Below are 17,605 nucleotides of genomic sequence, written 5' to 3'. Positions count from 1 at the left end.
CAAGAAGGAAAAAAGAAAGTATACACACGTGTGCGTACACGTCTACATGTTTGCATGGTATTGTACACCGTAATTTACTTGTTAAGTCCTCTATTGATGGCTATTTAGGTTGTTTAAAATCTTTTCCGAATAACGTTGCAATGAATAAGTAACATTACGTTTGTCATTTTGCACAAGTGAGAATATCTGACGGGTAAATTCTTAGAAGTGGAATTACTTCACCAAATGTTCCTTTGTCAAAAGATGAAGTTGTGATAGACGTTGCCAACTGCCTTTCACAGGGGTTGCACCCATTTCTACCCCCATCAGCCACGTGTGAGTGTTTATTTCTTCACCTCTTTACTTATATGTTGAATCATTCATTTTTATCACTTTTTAATATTAGTAGCTCAAACTTTAGAAATGTTATAAACTATGCCATAAGCCCAGCAAAAAATAGCATTCTTATTCTTTCTCTTTCTCCTCTCTTCTCCTTGGGCAATTTCAGGCTCAACTTCTGCATCTCTGGCTAGACTGATTCAAGTTGCTGTAATAGGGAATGTGGATGGTCAAGCGAGTGCTGGTACTGAGATAAGGAGCATTTCACTCAGGTCGCTGAAGGGGACAGGTTGGTGGTGAGTGAATGTTCTTGTCCAATGACTGTTCTGTGACCTCCGTGAAATGACTCTGTGGCCTGCATATAGCATCTCCCGAACAGATGTCCACATCACAAAATCTTCTCCACAATTAGCTCTAATTGGCCACCTCCTTAATCTAAACAGGAAATATAACTTCCCAGCCTACAGGCCCTTCCTCCAGGCCAGAGGCCAGCCTCCCACGGCAGTGGGACCCTCTGAGAAAGTCTGTATAGCTACAACCCAACTCGGCTCTTGCTGGGGTAAAGACCAACACCATCATGCCTCATCTTTGACAAACACTGCCTTCTTTTTAAAAGCTATTTCAAAGAGAGGTGTTTTGAGTTGCCTGATTTCTTTGACAGCAAATGATCCAAGTGCCGTTCGGTATTATAAAAATAGACAGCAGGGGCTTCCCCGGTGGCGCTGTGGTTGAGAGTCCGCCTGCCGATGCGGGGGATGCGGGTTCGTGCCCCGGTCTGGGAGGATACCACATCCGCAGAGCGGCTGGGCCCGTGAGCCATGGCCGCTGAGCCTGCGCGTCCGGAGCCTGTGCTCCGGGACGGGAGAGGCCACAGCAGTGAGGGGCCCGCGTACCACAAAAAAAGTAAAAATAAAAATAAATAAAAATAAAAACAGACAGCAGAATGAAAGAGTGGGGCTAGGACCTCGACAATCCCTTCTGGCCGAGCATATTGTAGGGGCTTGTTAGGTATTCCTGAGGTATATATTCCTCGCTTAACCCTCATAACCACTCTACCAGGTATTATTCTGCCCATTTTGTCATCAAAATTCAAGAGAAGCAAAGAACCTGCTCCAGATGACAGAGCTAACAGATAGGAAGGGTCTGGCTTTAAAGCCGGTGCTGTGTGCACAGCTCTACTCCCCTTCCTGTTGCAGCATTTGCTTCTACTTGCCTCCTGCCTAGAGTGCCCCATCCTCCACTGCACCCCACCCACCCAGGCTGCAGTAGGCCTATCTGGAGGCCCACGATGCACCCAGCAGAGCTGCTGGGGGGCTCAGGCAAACTCCAGGCACTCTTCCTGGGACCCCGGGCAGGTCCTGGGGAGTTTCAGAGCAGCTGGAAGAAGAGGGAGACAAAAAGAAAGTCCCAACTGGCATTGGCAGAGAGTTTGGGGATCCAAACCGAACTTCAAGCGCTGCCTTCTGTCTGGACAGCCATTTCCCCTGCGCCCCACTTTGAGGCCCCCCGGCCCTGGTGCTTCCTTTGAAGACACCCTTGAAGAGCTGCTGACTCTTGCCCCTGGGCCAAACCATCTTTTTCCTCCTCCAGCACAGCCACTCTCAACACACTGACTTCGAAAACTGTTGCCTTGTCTGCCACCAGACTGGGGAGCTCCCTCAGGGCGATATTTAATATGATTTGATGCTCACTTTCCTTGCCCCAGCTCCTTCCTCAGAATAGACCTGTTGGAAAGTTTGTTGACCCAAACTGAAATCTCTCACCTGTTTCAACACCACGTGAATCAAAGATGAAGCCAAAAGACCAGGTCGGGAGGTGAGCGGCAGAGTGCATGGCTGGGGGAGGGATCCCCGGCTTTCATCAAAGCCTTGGGAAAAGATGCTGGAGGCCCTTCTGCGGGGTGGCGGCCCATAGTCATGGGTGGTCAGCTTCTGTTAGAGGAAAAGGGTCAGAAGAGACCACGCCTCAAGGTCCTGACTCAGAACCTTGAGGTCCCCACCTCTCCCTCGAAGCCTATCCTGCCTACATCAACCCCACAGAGCCCTGGTTTTTCTCCAACTCCAAAGCAATCTCTCTGCACAGCCTCACAGATGGCCTTTCCTTATGGGTTCTGACTTCTGACATGGGTCTTCTCCCTCCAAGTAATAACAGCTAACCCTCTTACAGTGCAATCTATGTGTCCAACTCTGTTCGAAGCCTGGTTATGTATTCAATCACTGAATCCTCACAGTGACCCTATATGGCAGGTACTGTTTTTACACCCTTCTACAGAAGAGGAATGGAGGCACAGACAACTTAAACTACGTTGCCCAGAGACACACAGCAGTGTATGTAAAGTGTCAGGGCCCAGATTCAAACCCAGGCAGTTTGGCTTCAGAATCCATGCTCTTATCAACATCCTAAGTGGAATGGAAGCCCCTGAAGGGCCACAGTCGCATCTGCTCCCCACAAACCCATGGACCCTGCACAGTGGTAAGAATCTCAGTAACATCCCTAAAGAACAGTGGGCAACAGAGTTGCTGCCTCAGACCTGCCATAGACCTGCCTGTGTTATAGTGTAGGTTACCGGGCACTGGAGCTTCCAAAAAGCTCTTAATATGTCCTTTTATGGGTTTCACGGCCAAGGCCACTTTTGGGTATACACCACAACCGTCTTCTCCCTCACAGTCCTCCCTTTTCTGAGCTCTATGCCGATGTGTCCCCCTGTGGCGGGGGAAGAACCCAGCAGGCTCTTTCCCCCAGCTGTGTTAGCGTGTGTGCTTGCTCTCTGGTAATGACACGTCAAAGCTGAGCCAGCTGGAGTCTTACTAACCGGAAAGCCCTGGAGTCAGGCCTTTCCCATATCACCTTCTGTCTAGAAAGTAGATGCCAGAACCAGGGCTTTACGGGCTGGGGGTGTCCTGGACTTGCTGGGAGTTCTATCCACTGCCTTAGATGGGGCTGGGGGTTGGAGGAAGCAGACCTTTAGCTTTGCAAACAAGTGGGGACTTAACACAGTAAGTTACCACCCTCTCATTCAATTAGAGTTCTTAGGAGGGAGATGAAGAGGGAGGGGAAAAAAGAGAGATGGACCTCCTGGGGCAACATGAATTAAGTCCTGGTAACAGAAATTTCTGCCCAGCTCATCCCCAAGGTGTGTAGCCCGGGAGAGCTATTCTGAGGGAGAGGATCTCCCTCCTAACCAGGCTTTTGGGGTTTGCTTTGCATTAAGCACAGAGTTAGTGCCAGGAGCGTTTGGACTCTCATCTGGAAGTGGGTCATACATTCTGCTGTCCTGAAGGCAAAAACCAGCCCTAAACACCACAGGGAGGACACCAAGGTTCTCCATTGGCCACTGAATGCTGGGGCTGGCCAGTCACTCCTGCACCCCACCCCACCCCCTTGAAATCGAATCAGGGTGATTTATGCCAGGTTCGAAGTAAAGAGGCTGCTTTTAGTTATTCCACTCCATGCACCTCCCGCAGGGTGGCCAGCTGGTGAAACACCCGTGTGGGCTGCTCAGGTTTTCATATGGTTTTGCAAAGGCTCCCACTGATCCAAATGTCATAGCTAGTCTGGTATTCAGAGTTTAAATTCCTTGATTCGGGTCAGCTCTTCTGTGCAAACCGAACCTGATGACAGTCTGCACAGAATAAGTAGGTATGAACTCTGATTCTAAAATGACATGACAGATCTTCAAACAAAGAAATCAGAACTTGCATATTTACAGCGGTCACCTGTGAGGTTGACACTGACATTTTTCTTGCCCAGAACAATTTTGGAATCCCTCTCTGGAACTCCAGAACTTACAGTCCCTTCTTTTGCATGCCTGAGAAGTAGCAATGATTTTTTTTTTTTTTTTTGAAGGTGGATTTAATTTTTGGAAACTGTCAAAAATAATTCAGTGCCAAGTCTGGTGAATCAGACCAGTAATCAAGTTGGGTGAGACCATTTGGGACTTGAAACCAAAAAGCACGTTATCAAGTAATGTACCTAATGTTCCTTCCGGACTAGCTCTGAAGTCCTCTGAAAACAGGAATTAGAGCTTTTTCAGGCAGTCGTAGCTTCCCACAGTATTAATATCCACTTTGAAGGGCTAGCATCTACTTGGCTAAATAGGTTGTGAATTGCTTGCTTGAAAAAAAAAAACAGCCTTATTACTTAAAATCATACACATTTATGTAAAAACTCCTCCTCTTAAATAACCATGGGATTTTGTTGGCATATAAGTTTATTAACCGGCACTGTTTTTCCTGTATTTATCATAGGCCATGAATTTATTTCAATAGTCCTACCACTGCTCCTGAGTTTTCCTTGGCGGCAGTCCAGTTCCTGAATGTACTGCGAGCAAGGAGCAAGTAGTTTATCATAACAAGGGGCTGGGATTATTGTTGAGAAAAGCAGAGGGAGGTCGCATCTGCACTGCCGGCCGGGCCAGCTGAGTTGCAGCCAAGAGAGAGGGCGGCATTTGCTTTGGGCTTCTTTTCTGTCCAGTGCGGTCTTCCAGGGGCGGGCATCCCGTGCGGTTCCGTTCACTTCATTGTGAGTCACTGAGTCCTAAACCTGCGCCTGGTATTGGGCTTGGCACCTCAGAAGGTTTAAAGAGAATGCAAGTATCAATACTACGCAGGAGGTGCAAATTTAAAAAATGACACAGGGTAATCTGGAGGCAAAGATCCAATGGCGGAGGCAGAAAAAGGGATCCCCAAAGGAGGTGACATCGGAGACGCAGCCCGCAGAAGGTGATATTGGCAGGGTGGCTGGAGCCCAGGTTGGTGCAGAACCCGCAGCCTACCCCGCCCTTCCGCCCCCAAGAGCTGAGTTCCCAGCTCAGCACTGACAGCTGGGCCAGTGCTACGGATGGGATTACAGCATTAGGTGAGAAGTTAATCACAAACATGAATCAGCCTTGTTTTTTCCTTCTCAACTCAGCTCCGGAGCCCTGCAGGGGAGTGGGCAGGGCCCCTCGCTGGATGTACAGGAAATCATACTGGGGGGAAACATGATGCCAGCCATTTCTCACCGGGGCCAAGATGTTACCTGCATTTTAAGATTACAGGGGAATTTACCACGTTACCTGGGAAGAGAATCCCCTCAGTGTGGCAGGCAGGAAGAGGAACTGTTTCATGGGCCAGGTGGCTTCTTGGGTTCCACTCAGGCTGTGACCACTGGGGGGTTTTTCATTTCAGGGAGCCCCACCTGCACCCCTGCTCTGCAGCTCCCCCCGGACTGAGCTGCGCCTACGTCAGAAACCCTTTTTTGCTAAGGGTTCTCTTCTCTTGTCTCCCACCCCTGGAAGGTCAGCTTATATAGAAAACCCACTTCTCATCCAAACCAGCAGGACTGGGTTAGGACCTGCCAGAAACCCTTCCCTCCCCAGCCCTCTTCTGGAATGTCCGACACTCTCAGCTACCCTTATGTTTCCTCACATTCAACTCCTTCAGCTCTGGAGCGTCCCACTTACCACCTTATATGGGCAGAGTGGCTGTCACTCGCATAGACAGACGGCTGATGGCGTCGGCCTCCTCTGCTCTGGAACCCCCTCGCCCTCGGCTTTCAGATTTGACAAATGCCACTTCTCTGTCTCCATGCTGACCTGACGGGGCAGCCATTCAGTGAATGCTGTGCTGGGCTCAGAGTCACGCCATCACGGAATATTTCCCTCCTTTTGAATTCTGTTCGCAAAAATCCTCAGTGGCCAGCAGTTCTTTACAAAGAAAAGATCTCAGTGTCATCAGAGGAAGGTAACCCTCATCAGAATCTTAGTAACTCTCCACAGGTAGTCAGGATGGCAAAGGATTTCATTTCTTTGTTTCTTTCATGTTTTCAAAGTATTAAAGTTACTGCACACAAGTGATTAATCAGAAAATGTTAGAGTCTGACTTCATAGGTCATTGCACAAGCCTGCAAACGTTCAAGAATTCCATTTAGCTCTGGGTTTGAATGTCACATCTATTTGTGCAGCCAAGGGAGGCTGATTCTTCTTTTCTTCTGCCCCAAGGAAGTTTCATCTGGGAAGCAGGCAGTAGGGAGTGCTAGAACCAACAGTGTGTCTTACTATAAAAACATAGAGTAAGTCAGTCCCCTGCTGGAGTTAAAAACAAAGTGGACTTTGGCAGTTTGATGCAGAAGGGAGAACTCGAAAAGGGAGTGGGACGGTGCAGAGGACAGATCAGAGAGCACACAGCAAAAGACAGTGATATCCAGGCGCTGCTTTCCCTTTCCAACAAATAGAGCTGCTGCAGGAAAGGGTCAAAATGATGTGTATGACCAGACACCAATATGTGTCCTTTCAACCTGGACAAACAGACACTAGAGGTTATGCACACATGATACCCTCAAAGTCAGAATCACTTGTTATCAATAAAGCCCATACTCACCTCTGGGCAAAGGCAAAAAGATCACACACAGACACACATGGACACACTGACCTGAGACATGGATAAACAAGCACGCTGTCCAAAGCTGTCACCTCTCTGTAACAGACTGCAGGGGTCTTCTCGCAGGCCTCTCCTGGTGTCTGTCAAAGCTAATTGTTTTCTCAGACCTGTCTTGACATTCAACACAACTGAACACAATAGCAGACCGGCTCAGGCAGGATTTGCCAGGTCTGTGGGGTTGGCATCCTTCAGTGGGAAGGGGGCAGTGGTGCCCAGGAGATCTGGTCCAGTGGTGGGGTGGGGACAGGGGGTGCTGTGCCCGGGGGGGGATGGAGAGATGAGCACTCACGCTTTTGAAAATGTCAGGAGCCAAATTCACAAAAGTCCCCTGGAAGCTGGCCGCTTTGTGCTGTGGTTCCCTCCGCCTCGGGTGCTAGGCAGACTGGGGAACACCCCGTGGTGATAGTGGATGGGGAGGCTCAATAGTTACGGGAGTTTCTAGCTTTCCAAGAAAACAGGCCCTGGGAGACGGAGGTCATGATAGATTCTTTAAAAACTCTGCGGCTTGGCCAACTTCTAACCCAAATTTTTACTCCTGGTCACCCGAAAGCTCCCAGGAGGGTCACCTGAGTGAAGCCCTTCTCACTCTTCAATGGCTAAGGAATTCTCGTTCCAGGTACGTGAAGGAGATTTTGTGGAAATGTATCTGATTTCCCTCACACTCATCAAGTGAAAAAAATTAACCTTTATTTCCAAAGGATGGATAAAAAAAAATGCTAATGGATATTTATATTCAGAAAATGGAAATAATTTTTATGAAGTTTTTAGCCAGTTTTCCAAATACTTCCCACTTATACACCCAGGATGTGTTCTAGTTCTTTAGACACAAACACACATTTAAGTGGCCCCCATTTAAAGGGAACGAGATATACAGACCCCCCTCCCACCCCGCCCCTCCAAGTTGAAGGACGGGTGGCACATGGAGCCAGCATATCCTGAAGACGCAGGCTTAAGGACGCTTCTGAGTGGATGGAGGACCTGGCGTGCCGCACACATCACCTGCTGGCAGATTCTGTCCACATCCATTCTGTCCATGAGCAGCTGCTCAGCCGTGGGAGGGGAGCCACGCTGCACACGTGAGGAGCCAGAGGCCTTTCCAGAGAAACCAAGTGCTGACCTGCAAGGGAGTGGTCTGGTACCAGCAACTGAAGGGAGATCTCAGAATTGAAAACGTGTTGTAGAATGTTCAGTAAAAAAAGCAATCTGCTAATGGCCCTACAACCCCCAGAAGACCCAGCACTTTTTTAGATGCGCAAGATACAGCCTGAACAACACAGAGCTCCAGCCTCATCCAAAATTTATAACACAATCAATCCCTTCAGTATGCTTCCCCAGTCGGAAGAGACTTCGAGAGTGTGTAAATGCTGATGGGAAAGACCCAGTCCAGAGAAAAAGAGGTTGAAGACACAGGAGAGAACGGGAATGATCAATGGAGAGAGATTTGTAAGGAGGCAAGAAGCCAGAATCCGGAGGACAAGAGGAGGGATTGATTATAAACAGGGAAAGGCGGCTTATTTCACTGTTCCCGGAGGGGAGGTGGAAAGCCCGGGCTCAGATGCCATCAGGTTTGTGGGTTTGGTGGTGGCAGGGAAGGAGTTTGAGGCTGTCACCATTACATCTAATTCTGTGTGTAGGCAAGAGTTGTCTTATGGCACCTGAGTATTTTTGCAAGTGCAAAGTTAGAGCTAGACAAGCTCTAGAGTATACTAATTTTTCTAAACTTTTCACTTTGAAGGGCTTAGAATTCATCAGAGAAGCTGGAAAACATCCTGGGGCTGTCACCTTGTAGAGTACCCAGAGAAGACAGGTCCAGCAGATTCTGGGGGCAGAGCCCCAGTCCAGGGAAGTCTCCAGGGACCATGTAGCAGCAATCGGCCCGGGACCTGGATAGAATACCTGGTGCTCAGTCAGGAAAGAGGCTGGGGGATCTGCTGTGTAGCACATATTGTGGTCTACCCAGAAAATCCCTTAAATGTGATTATTCAAATGATACCCTTTATCAATCAACTTAAAAAGGAAATAATATATACCCTGTTTGTTTTAAATGAGAGCACCTCGCACCTTGGGTTTGTTTTTACAATGCTTCTCACACACCTGGCACTCACTGAGTGAATAGATGGATGATTGACTAAAGCATGAGAACGTACCTATGGAATGAAAAAGGAAAAATAATTTGGAAATGACTGAAAATCTATTGAAGCAATCTCTACTTCCTCTCAATCCTTAGAGACTAAAGGGTTAATTTCATATTTGAATTAAGGATTTTAAACCCTTAACCCCATCACCTATCCACTGTTAACATCTTAATATCCTTCAGATATTGCTTTCTATGAATATATATATGCTTTTCTTCCTCCTACTTTACAGAAAAGGAATCTAACAGCCCATCTTCTCTTGGGAGCTGCTGTTTGTCTCTTAGCAGTACCTTGTAGACAACTTGATCCAATGTCAATAGATACCATTTTAGTTCCCAATACTGCATAGTTAGAATGGATGTGCGGGTGAACAATGATCACCACCCACGTGAGTGTGAGAGGCTAAGAGAAGGGGAAACCTGGCAGACATCTGCATGAAGGGGGCAGGCAGAAGAAGAGGGACCCATGAGAGAGCAGAAAGTGGGCCAAAAAGATGAGGGAAAAGCATGGCAAATGGTGTCACAAAAGCAAGGAAGGAGAAAATTCCAAGGAGGAGGAGGTAGCCAATGGCCCACATGCTGCTAAAGGCTCAGGTAGTCAATGGATGAGGGGTAGAATTGGATTCAGCTGGAACAGAGTTACTCAGTTTATGTTTTCCCACTCCCCCAAATTTCCTCATGTTATGAAATGAGAAAAGAGACTTTTGTTCCGTCTACCAGCTGGACAGGAACACTCCTTAGCCTAAAGTGATGGTCTGAAGTTTGTGTTTTGAAAGGGTTTTGGTTAGAATCGCATTTAGCTGCCTTTAAGAGAAACCCAAAGTCTTAACCCAATGGGTTTTATTTTGCTCAGCTGAGAAAAAGTTTTGAGGTGGGCAATCAAGGGCTGTTACAACTGTTCAAGGTAGTCATCAAGGACCCATACCCCTTGTAGCTGCTATTCCACAATCTTAGTGTGAGGGTTTCATCCTCATGGTTGCAAAGTGGCTGCTCTGCCTCCAGCCTTCATTCCAACCAAGAAGAAGACAGAAAAAAGGACGTGCAAAGTTCCCATATCATCTGAGTCTGTACATTTTCATGAAAAACCCCATCCCATAGACTTTGCTTACAGATCATTAGCCAGAACTGGGGAGTATGGCTGCTCTCATGTGTACGAGAGTCCGGGGATATGAATATTTTCACCTGAGTACATTGTCAATCATTTCTGGGCGAGGAGGAAGAGAATGGATGCTGGGGAAGCAGCCAGCAGTACCTTCTGTGGGGTGATTATATTAGGCCTGAACATAACAGCATGCAGCCTTGTTAGATATATTACTGTTTTTGTGAAAGACAAAAATATTAAAGCATTCAATTTGATTCTAATTCTACCAGGAAGTAAAGAATAAATCACGATCAGTCCTGGGCCAGTTTTCTTCATAAAGTGAGGCAGTTAGAGGGATCAATGTCAGCTAAACCTCTAGCTAGGTTCCAGCTCTTTCGGTTTTACTGACAGGGCCCTCAGATATATATATATTTTAATTAAATTCCACCTTGCAAAAGTAGGTGGAAAATCCAAGCACAGCAAGTTGCTAGGAGACCTGAGGGCCTTTATTGGGTGAGCTGTTTGGGGCCTACATGACTGAATTTCTCTCACCTGATGACAGACATGCCTGACACCTGTTTAATTTCCAAAGCTGTGTGGAGGTAGGCGGCATTTCAGCTCTGAGCGGGGGAAACACCCCATCACCAGGCCTCAGTAAGTTCTGGAGGAATTGCTGCTGCCCGTCCTCTGAGGCGAAAGGAGAAGGCAAGCTGCTGAAGGAGAGAAATGGTTTCTCGACCTTTCTTCATGAAACAGTAAGCCTGGTAGAACACTTCCATTTTTCTCCAAGAACCCTCTGCCGCCCTCACCCTAATAAGGCTTTCTCCTCAGGGTGCTAGTTTCCAAACAGTGAGCTGCTAAGAGCAAGGGTCTGTGAGCTGCAGCCTGTGATATCTGAGGCCATCCGTAGTGGCCAGGATCGATTTGCTTCTCCTCCAAGACCGCACCATTTCTTTGCCCCGTCTCCCTGCCCCCCACATTGCTAGAATAATATCTTTGTTAGCTAAATTGAGCACATGCCAGATGCAGCCCATCTAAATGAGCAAGTGCTTTCTGGGACTAGGCCTGATGAAAGAAAAGCCGAGCAGAGCTCAGTCAGCATGCCAATCCCTGGCTGCTGAAAGGTAACCGTATTCTTTTAAGAGGACTGTGTGTACCAGCCCACGGGCAGACACCGGGAAGAGGCAGAGTCACTTAGCAGCATCTTCATTCCTGCCCGGCACTCTCTCCAGCCCAAGATGAGAGATGGCTCTGGGGAATTTCCATTCTGTAATTCACTTCAGCAGGATAAACAGAGCTCCTGCTCTGGAAGATTCGGCCCTGAGCAAAAGGCACTTGGAATCTACGGGGGGGGTGGGGGGTGGGGGTGGAGGGAGGGTGCAGGTGGGGGCTTGGATGTCCCATGTGAAACATAGAAGAAAAACAGGAGTCAGGTGACATGAGATGCAGCCAGCTCTGACACCAAAAGGCCACAGGACCTGAGCAAGTGACTTCAGTCGCACTTTGTTAGAGCCCTGAGGGCTGCAGAGGTTTTTAGAGTTTCTACAGACATTTGATTGAAATGGCATTAAAAAATTTTCCAACTGTATAAAAAAGGGATACAAATATGACACGTGCAAATTTTTAACTGACGACTGCCAGCATGTTCATTATAATGCCTTCCAAATACCTCTCTGTGGGTAAACCTTGGAATAAAGCTGTTCTGCCGTCTGTCTAGTGGAAGAGTATCTCAAGCTTGCAAGGTAAGTTATCTTTAAAAAAAAAAACAAACAAAAAACAACTGTTACCATGTGCAACCACTTATCTGAATGAGGATTTCTTTTCCTCAATATCGTGCAACCAACTATTCCAGAAATAAACTGGATGCAGAGGCAGACCCAACTGCTCTTATCCATCTAACTTCAATTTGGGGGGTCATGATAGCCTTATTATACTCATTGCTTAACCTACAATTTAACTTCATTTTAACTCCAAAATGCATTCATGCTAATAAAATACTGCCTTGTCTCATTTTCTGTGTAGGTGTTCTAATCTGGTTATTTTACTAAACGGTTTGAAAATCATGAGAGCTGAGACTGCTCTGGGGCCTCAGCTCTCGCTTTCTAAGTTTCGGAGACTGAGTGCCCTGCTGTGGGTCAGACAATCACCAGGCAGGGGTTCCACAGGGAACGGGCAGCAGTGGGAAGAAGAGGTTTGCGAGGGGAGGAGGGTGGTTAATGAAACCTTGCATATATCATTATCAAGTGCTCAAGAAATACGTTTGCTGGCAGAAACCAGCCTTGACACAGGGTGTGGGCAGTGCTAGATTGTTGGAGATTTAGGAACCCACAAATGGGCAAAGGATGTCGCATTGCCAGACAATGAGCACATCAGACTGGTTGCTACAGAGTAGTTATGGGGAAGAGGGTGCGGTGGGAGAAAAGAACAGAAACTTTGGGACTTTCAAGAGAAACCTCCCAGCTGGTAAAACTTGGTCCTTAATCCTTGCTGCCGATTTCAGAAACGTGTCTGTTTAGGGCGTCGGGAGAGCCTTGTAACCTGCTGCCAGGGTGTTTGACGCCCTTCTTCTAGAAGGAGCATGAATAATCTCCCATCTCTGCCCCTCTGTCAGCTAAGTGATGCTCATTCGGTATAGAAATCACCTGGAGAGCTTGTTAACACAGGTTCCCGGGCGCCACTCTCAGAGATCCTGCTTCAGTAGGTTAAGCACAGGGCCTGAGAATTTTCATTTCCCATAAGCTCTCAGGTGAGACTGATGCTGCTGGTCCCCAAACAAGACTGAATAGCACTGACTTAAATATTGATGGGACACATAATACACCCTCAGCATGGTGCAGGGGGCCGAGGAAGACGGAAAGAGCTGCTCCCGCCTTGAACAAAGGGGACAGGATGCCTTCCTTCCTGATGAGTGGATGGTGGGAGTTAAAGAGAAACTTCCAGCAGAGATCTAGAGGATGAAGGGGGGAAATCCCAGGGACACAGAGAAACAGGGAAGGGTCACAAGCTCCAATCTATACTCCATACAGTTGCCTACCCCAGAGAACAAAATGATAGATGGAAAGCAAGTTCAGGTCAAGAGCAAACCCTTACGAAATGAGCATGAAAAGTGAAGGAAAAACAAAAGTGCTCATAAGGCATTCCCAAAACGGGGGCTAGCAGGCCGTGCTTATCTGAGCAGTGTGATGAGGCACTTTCTTGAATGTTCTGTTGGGAAGAAGAGTATTCACGTGGTACCAAGAACAAGTCTTGGGCTTCCCTGGTGGCACAGTGGTTGAGAATCTGCCTGCCAATGCAGGGGACATGGGTTCGAGCCCTGGTCTGGGAAGATCCCACATGCTGCGGAGCAACTAGGCCCGTGAGCCACAACTACTGAGCCTGAGCTTCTGGAGCCTGTGCTCCGCAACAAGAGAGGCTGCGATAGTAAGAGGCCCGTGCACCGCGATGAAGAGTGGCCCCCGCTCGCCACAGCTAGAGAAAGCCCTTGCACAGAAACGAAGACCCAACACAGCAAAAATAAATAAATAAATAAATAATAAATAAGCCAAGCATTTAAAAAAAAAGAACAAGTCTTATCCAATGGTAGCAAACAGAACTAGAATAATTTGTCTACCCACAGACCACTTAGTCCCTCCAGTTTCTTTATACTTTTCTTATTATTCCCACAGTGAACACCTTTCTTTGGTGAAAAGATACCATGATGTCCCCTGTCCCCATCGTTGGTTTAAAAAGGTACACTACAGCTCATCTGGACCTCCTGAATGGCTGCCACCCTTTTATGCAGTGGCCCAGGAAGAAAAAGCCCGGCCCTTCTGCCAACACAGTGGTGAGTGTAGCTCTGTTACTTCAAATTTGCTCTTAAAGTCCCTCTCTAAACCTTTGGAAAGAGACAAACAGGTGTCCTACAGTGCAGGGTGTTGTGTGTTGTGGCTTCGGTTGGGGAAATCATATGACTCATTTGTATAAACTCATTCAAATATTTCTTTCTCTCATAAGTTAGCCACAAGTATTAATTAAAGGATCAAAGAATATGTATTTGGACCTATAAAAAATAGAACCAGCCAAAGCAAAAGGAAAAACTATTGAGCATTTTGGAACTTTGAAAACAATTTTTCGGGCTTCCCTGGTGGCACAGTGGTTGAGAGTCCGCCTGCTGATGCAGGGGACACGGGTTCGTGTCCCAGTCCGGGAGGATCCCACATGCCACGGAGCGGCTGGGCCCATGAGCCATGGCCGCTGAGCCTGCGCGTCTGGAGCCTGTGCTCCGCAAAGGGAGATGCCACAAGAGTGAGAAGCCCGCGTACCGCAAAAAAATATATAATAATAAAATAAATAAATAAAAACAATTTTTCAAAATGACCATATTGGAATTGAGCATTTCTCTTTAATAAAGTTAGACTCCAGAAAGAAAAACAAAAGCTAAGACATAAATCAAATTGCTTTTAAGAATTATCCTGTGGCAAGGTTATTTATTTTACTTGGAAGAACCAACCTAGAATGTACTTGTGCTGAGTCATCCATATTTACATATGGTAGAGATAGTCCTCACCTTAAAAGCTCATTTTAAAGTCAGTGTTAAGGAGAAAGAATATATTTTCTCGTAGAAAAAAATTGTTATCTGTGGCGGAAAAGGTGTGGGGCTGGGCACATACAAGTCTGCATGGGCTGATGTTTAGGTTGAAGAGTCGGGCAAAGGGTAGTGGAGCCTGGCTCTTGTGAACAGAAACTATTGGAGGGGGACTCTGAAGGGGAAGGAGACCTTCCTCCCCCACTTCTCTGGCTGCCTGAATGCTGGAAATGGACTCTTCCAGTTTTTTCAAATAAATGCATTTTTATTGAGGATTCTGTGTGCGAGACATCATGCTGGGCCAAGAGAGAGAATGAACAAGACTGAAGGATCCCTGCCATCAAGGAGCGAATATTTCAGTGGCAAGGATAGATGATTTTATAAAGAGTTACAAATGGAAGCTTCTGCAATCATAGTAGCACCTGACTCGGACTTAGGGTATCAAGGAAGGCTTCCCAGAGGAAGTGACAACTAACCTGAGACCTGAAGGATGATGAGTCAGAGGGTCAAGGGGACGAGGTACTCTCCAAGCAGAGGAATCTGCATGGACAAATCCCCGGGACACAAGAGGACAGGCTGGTGGGGGAGGGAGAGAAGGTGATGGATTCCATCCTGGAAATGTTGGTTGACGTGTCTGTGAGATGTGGGTTGTCCTGTAGACGGATGGGTGCCAGTGGGGTGCAGCTCAGGAAGGTGGCCTGGGCTGAAAGTACAGACTCAGGAGTCATCAGCGTGTGGATAGTGAGAGGGGATGAGTCACCCAGGGAGAGTAGGACCAAAGAAGTCAAGGAAAAGAGCTAACAAGCAGAGGGGTCACCAGGGTCAAAGGCTTTGGGGAGGTCATGAGCCAAGAACTGCAGTTCCCATTGCTTTCGTCACAAAGTCAGCGGTGATTCGGGCAAGAGCAGTTTCCGAGTGGGGAGGTGAGCAGAAGAGAGACGCTGGGTGAGGAGAGAGGGATCAGGAGAAACGGGATCAGGGAGAGGCCATGGAAAGCAAGGGGACAAGCAGCCCTTCCCAGATACCCGGCTGAGAGGGGGCATGGTGGGAGTGGACGGTGGGTTTAGGGAGAGCATTTTGTGTTTGTCGAGGTGGGAAAACTGGTTAAAGGAGCCAGTGAAGAGAGAAAAGTGGAAGATGCTGGAGACCGAGGGGAAGGAGCTAAGGGCGGTGGCTGGGAAGGCGGCGGAGCTGGGATCCAGTAGGCAGAGGGCGGACAGAGCCCAGCTGGGAGAAGGGGAGGCTGGGTGCGGTGCAGGGCGTTGGAGAACTGGCTGGGTTTCTGGCAGGAAGCTGAGGAAGTCTGTGGAGGAAGGCAAAGTCATCCTCTGAGCGTGAGGGGCGAGGGAGGGTCAGAGGTTTGTGGAGAGTAGAGGCTGCCTCTGCTCCTCCCCTAATACATATGTGTGCCTCTTCCCTCAGCCCCCCGGGGTCAAAGGGCCCATCTGTGCCATACTCTTCAAGCTGCATCCTTCCATCCCTACCTGCCACTTAGCTCCCTGTATATTTCATCGAAATTTCCAATTCCCAATCTAGCTGTCTAGGTGTTAGAGGGGCAGCAATCTGATCAAGTCTGAAAGACCAGTGGGTCAGAACCCTTTTAAGGTATTTGCATTTCTGTGGAAAGGCTCTTGTTCTAAATAAACCTCAAATTCAAGGGTTTTCAAATGGAGTGAATAATTCTAGGCAGCAGGCCAGCATAACTCTCTGGAGTCTGTCTCTGAGGGTATCTTTTATCCACAAAGTGATCCAAAGGGCAAACGCCAAGGAAACAGAAAGGTCTGCAGAGGAGACCAAGCCAACTTCATGATGTGGATGGAACAGATGTCCAGAGCAAGTTTCTGCGCACTCTCCCAGCTCTGGCTGTGCCAGGCACTGAAACGGTACAGAATCAAGAGATCAGGGCTCCTGAAACAACCAATGCAGTTAAAGCCAACACCAGGGTGAACCTGGCTTCTACAGGGCACATCAGCTCCTACTGTGTTAAGCTCGTATTATGTGGCACACGTGAGGTATAAAGCAAATGCATTGTGGACAACTGGAATTGACCTTGCAGATGGTGTCCACTGATGGAGATGGTAATAATTTGCGGGAGGTCGGCACTAAATACTTTATTTTGTCACCTGTTACTGCAGCTTGGGGCGTTGGAACGGTTAAAATATGTTTAGGTTGGAAAAGTCTATCTATCTGTGAGCTGTATACAAAGTGTGCAGGAGTGTGTGTGCGCGCCCCCTGTTCCTTTGGGCCTGGGGGGCGCACTAGTACAGATAGAAACTCTCCTTTTAACAACCCTCAAGTCTATCAGCTCGTGTGCTCGGACTCAAAGTGTAAAGATCATTGCATTTTGGATCAGAAACAATTTTAAAAAATATTTTATTGACTCTTACTGTTAAAGAAAAACATGCTCACTGCAGAGAGTTTGGAAAACACAAAAAGCCCAAAGACAAATGAAAGTTACCTGTAATTCCAATTCCCAGGGATAATCCCTGGAGTCTATTTTGACCCATTTCATTTTAGTCTTCTACCTCTGTCTGTCTCCGTCTCTCTCTGCCTTCCTGTCCCCTCTCTCTTTGTCTCTCTCTCTCATTAGGGATAATATCTCTACATAGTTGTATATCCTGCCTTTTCCACTTAACTGAATCAGGAAATGTAAAAGCAGTAACAGAACCTTTTTATTTCCACATTTTCTACTTTATTTTTGTCTGCATCTTTCTCTCCTTTTTTTTTTTTTTGGCCAGTATTTCTTTATTTTGGAGTATTTCCATTTTTATCAAAGTTCAATTCAAAATGTAAAACAGTTTATGCTTTTTGAGTTTTATTTCCTCCCTACTTGTTAAAATAGACCAGTAAAAGAAAAGTTTTCCAGATTATGATAGATCCACCTCCAACTACATAACTGGTTCAATTTAGAGTCTCAGGATAATGATCTGCCACCATATGTGGGTTATAACTTGAGGTTTGCATAAAAATGTGTCTTGGATTAACTGACTATGCCACAGTGCCGGGTAACTGGCTTGTTTCTAGGAAGTTAAATGCCTGACTTTTGCTTGATGTAGTCAGTAGAACTTTCTGATGAAAGCAAATAAAAC

At 47.2% G+C, this 17,605-nt stretch overlaps 1 long non-coding RNA gene across 5 annotated transcripts in view; it reads left to right on the top strand.

The window, feature by feature from the left end:
* LOC307184652 overlaps positions 1-17,605 on the top strand; it is a 127,319-nt gene that overhangs the window by 85,244 nt on the left and 24,470 nt on the right. For all 5 annotated transcript variants that reach the window (XR_013827777.1, XR_013827778.1, XR_013827779.1 and 2 more), the window contains one exon: positions 13,618-13,775. This is a non-coding gene — a long non-coding RNA (uncharacterized lncRNA). The remainder of the gene's footprint in view (positions 1-13,617; positions 13,776-17,605) is intronic.

Source organism: Stenella coeruleoalba (genome assembly GCF_951394435.1).
Source record: "Stenella coeruleoalba genome assembly, chromosome: 3".
NCBI classification, from domain to species: Eukaryota; Metazoa; Chordata; class Mammalia; order Artiodactyla; family Delphinidae; genus Stenella; species Stenella coeruleoalba.
This window is presented reverse-complemented; position numbering and strand designations above follow the sequence as displayed.